This window comes from Carcharodon carcharias, chromosome 20, assembly GCF_017639515.1.
Source record: "Carcharodon carcharias isolate sCarCar2 chromosome 20, sCarCar2.pri, whole genome shotgun sequence".
Classification (NCBI taxonomy): Eukaryota; Metazoa; Chordata; class Chondrichthyes; order Lamniformes; family Lamnidae; genus Carcharodon; species Carcharodon carcharias.
Window position 1 is genome coordinate 37645658 of NC_054486.1, and position 7070 is coordinate 37652727.

Genomic DNA, 7070 nt, shown 5'->3' on the forward strand with positions numbered 1-7070 from the left:
CAACAGCAGCAGGACCCTGGAGAAACATCCATCGCATGCTGGTTGGATTCTCATGGACATGGCTCCACCGTAAAGCAGCTCACGGAAGGTGGAAAGTCACGGTTAAAGGTCTGCTCACAAAGGATGATCATTGAAGGGATGGGAGAGGAAGGTCTAGGGTTGAGTGGGAGAGAAAGAAGAGTTAGGGGTGAGGTTGGGAGCAGGGGAAAAAGGTGTTGGGGGGTGTGTTTGGGAGGGGGAATGAAGGTTTTGGGGTGTGAGGGTGGGAGGGAGGAATGAAGGTGACAGGGCTGAGGTTGAGAGGGAGAACAAAGGTTTCGGGGGGGTGATTTTGGGAGGGGGAGGGACTATAGGGGAGGAAGAGGGGGCAACGAGGAGAAGATGGCAACTGGGGAGGTAGGTGTAAGGGAAGGAGTGTGGAGGGAGAGGAAGGATTAAAGGTGGAGGAAGAAGTGAGGGTGTCTGAAGGAGTCAGGAAGTGGGAAGGACTGGAGTCGTGGGATGGGGGAGGACTGTGGTGGGGGGTGGGGGGGGCGGTCTGGGGTGTGGGGGGAAGGGATTCCGGGGGTATGGATTCTGCCATGTGGAGGAATTGTGGGGAGTTCCAAGGGGGAAGGAGTCTGGAAGGGGAAGATGTCCAGCTGAACGTGCAAGGGAGGGATCTGATGAGTCCTTGACTGCCTCATGGGGAGCAAACTGAAGCTGGGCATGGTCCAAGGGAATGGTGAGAATGTCTGAGAGCAGAGTGAGATGAAAGGGTGAGGGTGCAATGATGTTGGTAGAAGGGACAGTGAGGATAGTTAGTGGGGACATGGAGGCAGGCATAGACCCTGGGGTGGGAAGGAGGTCAGGGAGGTTAATGTGGATTGGGATGGAATTTTCAGGATGGAAGGGAATGCGAACGTTCACCTGGACATTCCCAAAAGAAAAGGGTTGTGGCCGGTGGGGAGGTGGAAGGTGATGCCAGGGGCGTCGATGGTAATGGGGGAAAGGAAATGGGTGACTGGGGGAGGGGAAAGGATGGGGGGGCATAGGAAAAAATATAGCAGGATCCTGCTTGCCAAATCAGGGAGGCGGTGGCGTAGTGGTATCGTCACTGGGCATGTAATCCAGAGACCAAAGGTAATGCCCTGGGAACCAGATTCAAATCCCAACACAGCAGATGGTGGAATTTGAATTCAATAAAAATCTAGAATTAAAAGTCTAATAATGACCATGAAACCAATGTCAATTGTTGTAAAAACCCATCTGGTTCGCTAATGTCCTTTAGTGAAGGAAATCTGTCGTCCTTACCTGGTCTGGCCTACATGTGACTCCAGGCCCACAGCAATGTGGTTGACGCTTAAATGCCCTCAAGGGCAATAAATACTGGCCTAGTCATGAACGAATTTTTTAAAAATTGCAACTGAAACGAGTCGTGGTGGGCAAGAGCAGGTGCTGGGGTGGATCAGTGTGGGGCGGAGATGCAGGTCAGCTCAGGTGGTCAACTGAAAGCAAACACCAGCAGGCAGCATTGAAAATGCTCAGGACATTGAGGTAAGTGTGATGCAGGAAGGATTCCGTGCATGGGAGAGTGCTTGCATGAGGCTTTGAAAGGCCTTGCCACACACACACTTCTCCCTCCAGAATCATTCGTGGGTCAGCTGCATGCAGCTGAACTGCTAGTGGGTGAGGCGAGATGTACACTGAGAGGACTGGCGAAGCCTGGCAATGAAGCTGAAGGACACCATTACACATTATTCAGTGAATATATTTCCAGGTTGTAAAGTGACAAACCTGTGCAACCAAATGTAATCAAAATTTCTTAACTTTTGAACGCCTTAGACTTCTAGTTGCTGCCTGACATCCGCAGCAGGGTTGGAGACAGCTTGTGCAATGGTTAGCCCTGTTGGCTCTTCGGCATGGGTCCTCTGGAGATCGGAGGCTTTGAGGTCCCCAGCTTGCTTTGGCTGTCCTCCTGTGGGCTGGCTGCTCCCTCTGTGGTGTTGGAGGATGAGTTAGAGGGGGCCACAGGCAAAGGGGACTCAGAGGGAGTGGACAACCTCAGAGATTCCTGAGTGGATGACCCAGGGGTGACTATCTGCCGTTCCTCCTCCCTTCGGGTGGCCAAGGTCCCCAGCCTGACTCCTTGAGGAGAACAAGCACCTGGGGGGATATTCAGGTTCCCGTTTCCCTCTAATGTTGTTACTGCAGGAACTCACCCATGACTCCCACGATGAAGTGCAGGTCTGCGCATATTTCCGTGTTTGGCTGGACCAGAACTATCCTTCCCATTGAGAACTCCATTCATGCACGTGCAGACACCATTTCATCGAAGTGTTGGCAGATGCACTGATGCACTCCTCCTGCTCGTATGCCACTCTGTTAAGGGCTTTCAACATCTCTGCATGATGTTCCCCTGCCTTCTGCTGACTCTCCAGGATGAGTTGGAAGGCCAAATCTAGAGGCTTGTCATCTGACTCGGACCTCACAGATGCCTCTTCCCCAGCAGTCCTCCGAGTGCCGGGAAGCTCACACGAACCTGCCTGCTCCTGCTGCGGACATGTGACCATGCAGTGACCACCAAATTGAGAACTCGAGCCGGCTCTAGATTTAGGTCCTACTGACACGTGTGTTTCTGCGCTGTTGGAGGGTGTGGGTAAGCACTGTGACAGGTCTTCCAGGCTGCTTATTTCTAGCTCTTCAATGGAGGAGGAGTCCTCTTGGCTGGAGGTGAGGACATGGATGGAGCTGGCTGGCTGAGGGTGTCAGTCACTTGGCAGAGCTCTCTGTAAACCAAAGTAGAGATAATTAGTGCATGGCAGCAGAGTCAAAAGCAGGAGAGAGAATACTCACATTTGCATTGAGAGAGGGATGATGTGGTGCAGGATCCTCATGAGGGTGTTCATCAACAATCCTATTGTTGCTGCAGGCACCGTCCACATGCTCACCAGTCAGCACAATGGTCTGCTCCTCAAAGTGAGTGAGGGGTCAAGTGTGGGCCACTCTATTCTTGGTCTGGGACCTCTCCCTGCTGTTATGAGCAGGTTTCTCCTGCTTGAAAACAGATGGAGAGAGTGTGAGCAGGACACATGGCACTATGTGGAATGTTTGTGTTGTGAGCGGAGACATGAATAGAATGACTCGCGAGTTCCAGATGATATGAGCCTGATGGGTGTGTTAGTGATGGATGTTAGTGCTGTTGTCCCTTGAGGTGAGATTCCTGTGGATGTGTGATGGGTTTGTGAGTGCGTGAATTAAGAGTAATGAGAAGAGTGACTTACCCTGGCAGAACAGATGAGACCATTCATCCTGTAGCGGCACTGGGTGGCTGTCTTTTTTTGCAGGGCACTGGCGCTGACCACCACCTCCTACACTTAATTAGCAATGTTGCTGCTCCTCCTGTGGCCAGAGCAGGGGTTGAGGACATCACAGTGGGCCTCCACAGTGTCCAAAAGGCATTCCAGGGATGCGTAACTGAATCAGGAGGCTGCAGTCTTCTTGCCTTTTGGGGCCATGCCTTCTATGCAGCAGTCCTGAGCTGAAAGCACTGAGAGGTGTGCGCATGGCTGCACTTTAAACATGGTGTCCGCTGTGATGAAGTGGAAAGGTGATAGTGTGGTGGGCGGAAGAGAGCCCACCCACCATCGAAATGGCGTGTTTCCTGGGAATGCATGATTACTGAGGCGGGATTGGGACGATAGTGAAAAGCCACCATTGTGGCCGGCCGGTGAAATGTCCTTTTTCCTGGCCGCTACCACACTTAGTGCAAATCTGGGATGATTCCGCTCTACAGTTCTTGCGTATTTCTGTGATTTCCTCACACATTTGTTCCTCTACCACTCTCTTACTGGTTAGGCCCATAGAATACCCCAAGTAGTGTGATCTTCCCATTTTTGCTTCTCAACATTAACCAAATGGACACTGTTCTTGCCCCCTCAAGGAACTCCACTGCAATGTCTTTCCCAATCAGTACTGCCACCCCACCTTCATTTTTTTCCTTCTCTATCTTTTCTGAACACTTAATATCCTTATATATTAAGTGCCCAGTCCTCACCATTTTTAAGCCACATTTCAGTTATTGCCACTACATCATATTCCTACACAGCTATTTGTGCTTGTAGCTCACCAATCTTATTCACCACACTAGAGAATAGTACATATGAAGAGTTAAAGAATTGCCCAGGAAATGGGGGCAGGGCAAAGGTAGAACAGGGACTGAATGTGGCGCCCATGACTTTTGCTGAGAGACTGTGCCACAAAAAAGGAAGCCACTGGGAGAGGTTTAGGAGAACAGATGACCTTTGGGGAGCAGCCAGTAACCACTGGCTTCAAACACTAATATCCTATAGTCTGCTGGTCCATGATGTCGGATTTTGAGCCTGTGGATGAAGATAATATTGAAGAGAGACACTTAAGCAATATCACTCTGATTTTCGAAAGGCATAAACAGCCTTATGAAAGAAATACAGGGACAATTAACAAGCCAAAAGGTAAGAGCTTTGAAATAAAGTCCCTAGGAAGTGGCAATATGGGGGCTACAAGTGAAAAGAGAAACAATATGTTTTAATTGTGGTATAAAGGGCCACTTTTTCCATGACTTCGGAAGCCCCCATAAGAATAAAAGTGACCCAAGAAATCATCCTGTGCTCTCCACACAGCCCCAGAGGAGGTGGAGGTCATAAAAACTAGTAAAATGATCAAACAAGTACAGAAATGTTTGAAAAGGTTGGTGAAAAAGCAAGGGAAAGATCCATGCTCCACAGTGGAGACTGTTGAGTAGCACAGACATGAAAGGGTTTTGCCCAGCCTGAGTACCTGTGTCTGCTTGGGTACGATGATTACTGTAGACCTTGTGTAGCCATCGTTAAGGAGGGAAAGAAAGGAAACCATTTGGTTAATGCTGCCTCCAATGAGGCCATCTTGGTCAAATGGAAAATTGTATGTTTTGGGTGGATTTACGGGCAACTTGATGACTGGGAAATTGTCTAAACCCATAAATTTTAAAGTAGGAGCCCTTAGACTAAGTGCAAATGTTTATTCATAAAATGGGATCAGCCTGGACTGGGAGCTCTGGGCTCAGATCTGATGTTAACTCATATAAGAACAAAAAAAGCTGGCAAAACTCAGCAGGTCAGGCAGCAACTGTGGAGAGAAACAGAGTTAACAGGCAGAATCTTGCTGAGGCATCAGGGGGTCTGGCCTGCCAGCTGGAAAGCCAGTGAGAGATCCGCTTTTCTTTTCAGGAAGGCCTGCTGAACTATATGCCAATCAGGCAGTAGTGAGGCATTCCCCTGGAATCAAGGCCTTGTGGGTGGAAGTCTCACCTACCAATCAGAGGCCAGCAGCTCTTGTGTTCAGCAGTGCCACTGGGGAGGCCGTGGCTGCTACTGGAAGGATAGGGGCCAGAGTCCCAGGATCACAGAACAACCCAGGCCACAGATAAGTAAAGTGGGGGGTTGGGGGGGGGGGGGGGGGGGGGGTGGTTGCTGGGGAGTCTCTCAGTGCCAATGTCCAGTACCTCGATCAGGTACTGGGTGCCTTTTGCCTTTGATCATGGGACGCTTCCCGGGTGAAAAGCCGGCTGCATAGTTTACCTGTTATGTACTCCTCATGGCGACAGGCTCACTTGCAGTTGGTGGTGGGATGAGGCCCTTAAGTGGTTATTAACTCACTCTTTAAGGGCCTCAGTTGTCAGTGGGGCAGGAAGGATGACTATGGACCTTCCCGCTCAGATCTTAATTCTGGCAGAGGCAAGAAAGGGGTAGGGCTCTGGTACACCACCATCCCGTCTAAATAAATGCCTTTTCCACCTCCAAGCTCATCATCAGTAAGAGGACAAGATTCCATACAATGTATCAGGTCAATGACCTTTCATCAGAACCGAACAGCAATGGGGAGGCCAAATGCAGACTGGGCAACCGCTTTGCAAAGCACCTCCATTCAGCCCAGAAGCACAAGCCCCATGCTTCCAGTTGCTTGTCATTTTAATTCTCTACCTTGCTCTGAGGCTGATCTTTTTATCCACAGCCTACTACAGAGTTCCGATGAAGTTCAACGCAAGCTTGAGGAACAGCACCTTAACAAACTCAGCACTCTACAACCTCCTGCACTCAACATTAAGTTCAACAACTTCAGATCACAACCTCTGCCTCCATCTTGTTCTGTGTATTTTTTTCCTTCTCCTTGTCTTTATTTTGCTGGGTTGGTCTTCATCTTGTTTCTTCCTTTATCCATTCATGTTGCATTCAGATGTTTTTTATGTGGCAACTCACACCTCATCTGGACAAGCTTTGTTTCTTTCCGATATCCGCTAGCCCCTTCTTTGGCTGTTGCACCATGAAATCTTTAGTTATTTAATCTCCCCTGTCCTTCCACCCTTTCTCAAACTGTCTCCTTTGTTCTTCCTCCCCCTTTCTCCCTTCTGCTGGCTTAAAATGTTTAATTTCTATCTATTTTCAGTTCTGATAAAAGAGCATCTTGATGATCTTGTTGACTCTGTTGCTCTCCACAGATGCTGCCTGCTGAATTTTTCTAGCTTTTTTTGTTCTGATTTCAGATTTACATCACCCATAATATTTTGCTTTTCTATGGATGTTAACTCATAATTTGATAGTGGCAACAATTGTTCATGGGGGGGATTAGAAAGAAATTAAGTAGCAGTAATACCTTTGAGGTATGAGGACACCTGGACTATAGCCCTGACAAGTTCCTATGATTTGGAGATCCTGACAGCTAGCAAAATACGTAGGTGTGGTCCAGACTAATAAAGACTATTTTGCCATCCACAAACTCATACAACTGTGGAAAGGTGAGAGGAGTGGAAGTCAGAATAGGAGGACAGCCTATATCCCATTCACAAAAACAATATAAGAAAGGGATCTACAGAAATCAGTAATATGGGTTTGTGGGTGGCAAAATAATCTTTATTAGTCTGGACCACACCTACATCTTTTGCTAGCTGTCAGGATCTCCAAATCATAGGAACCTGTCAGGGCTATAGTCCAGGTGTCCCCATACCTCAAAGATATTACTGCTACTTCATATCTTTCTAATCCCCCCATGAACAATTGTTGCCACTATCAAATTAT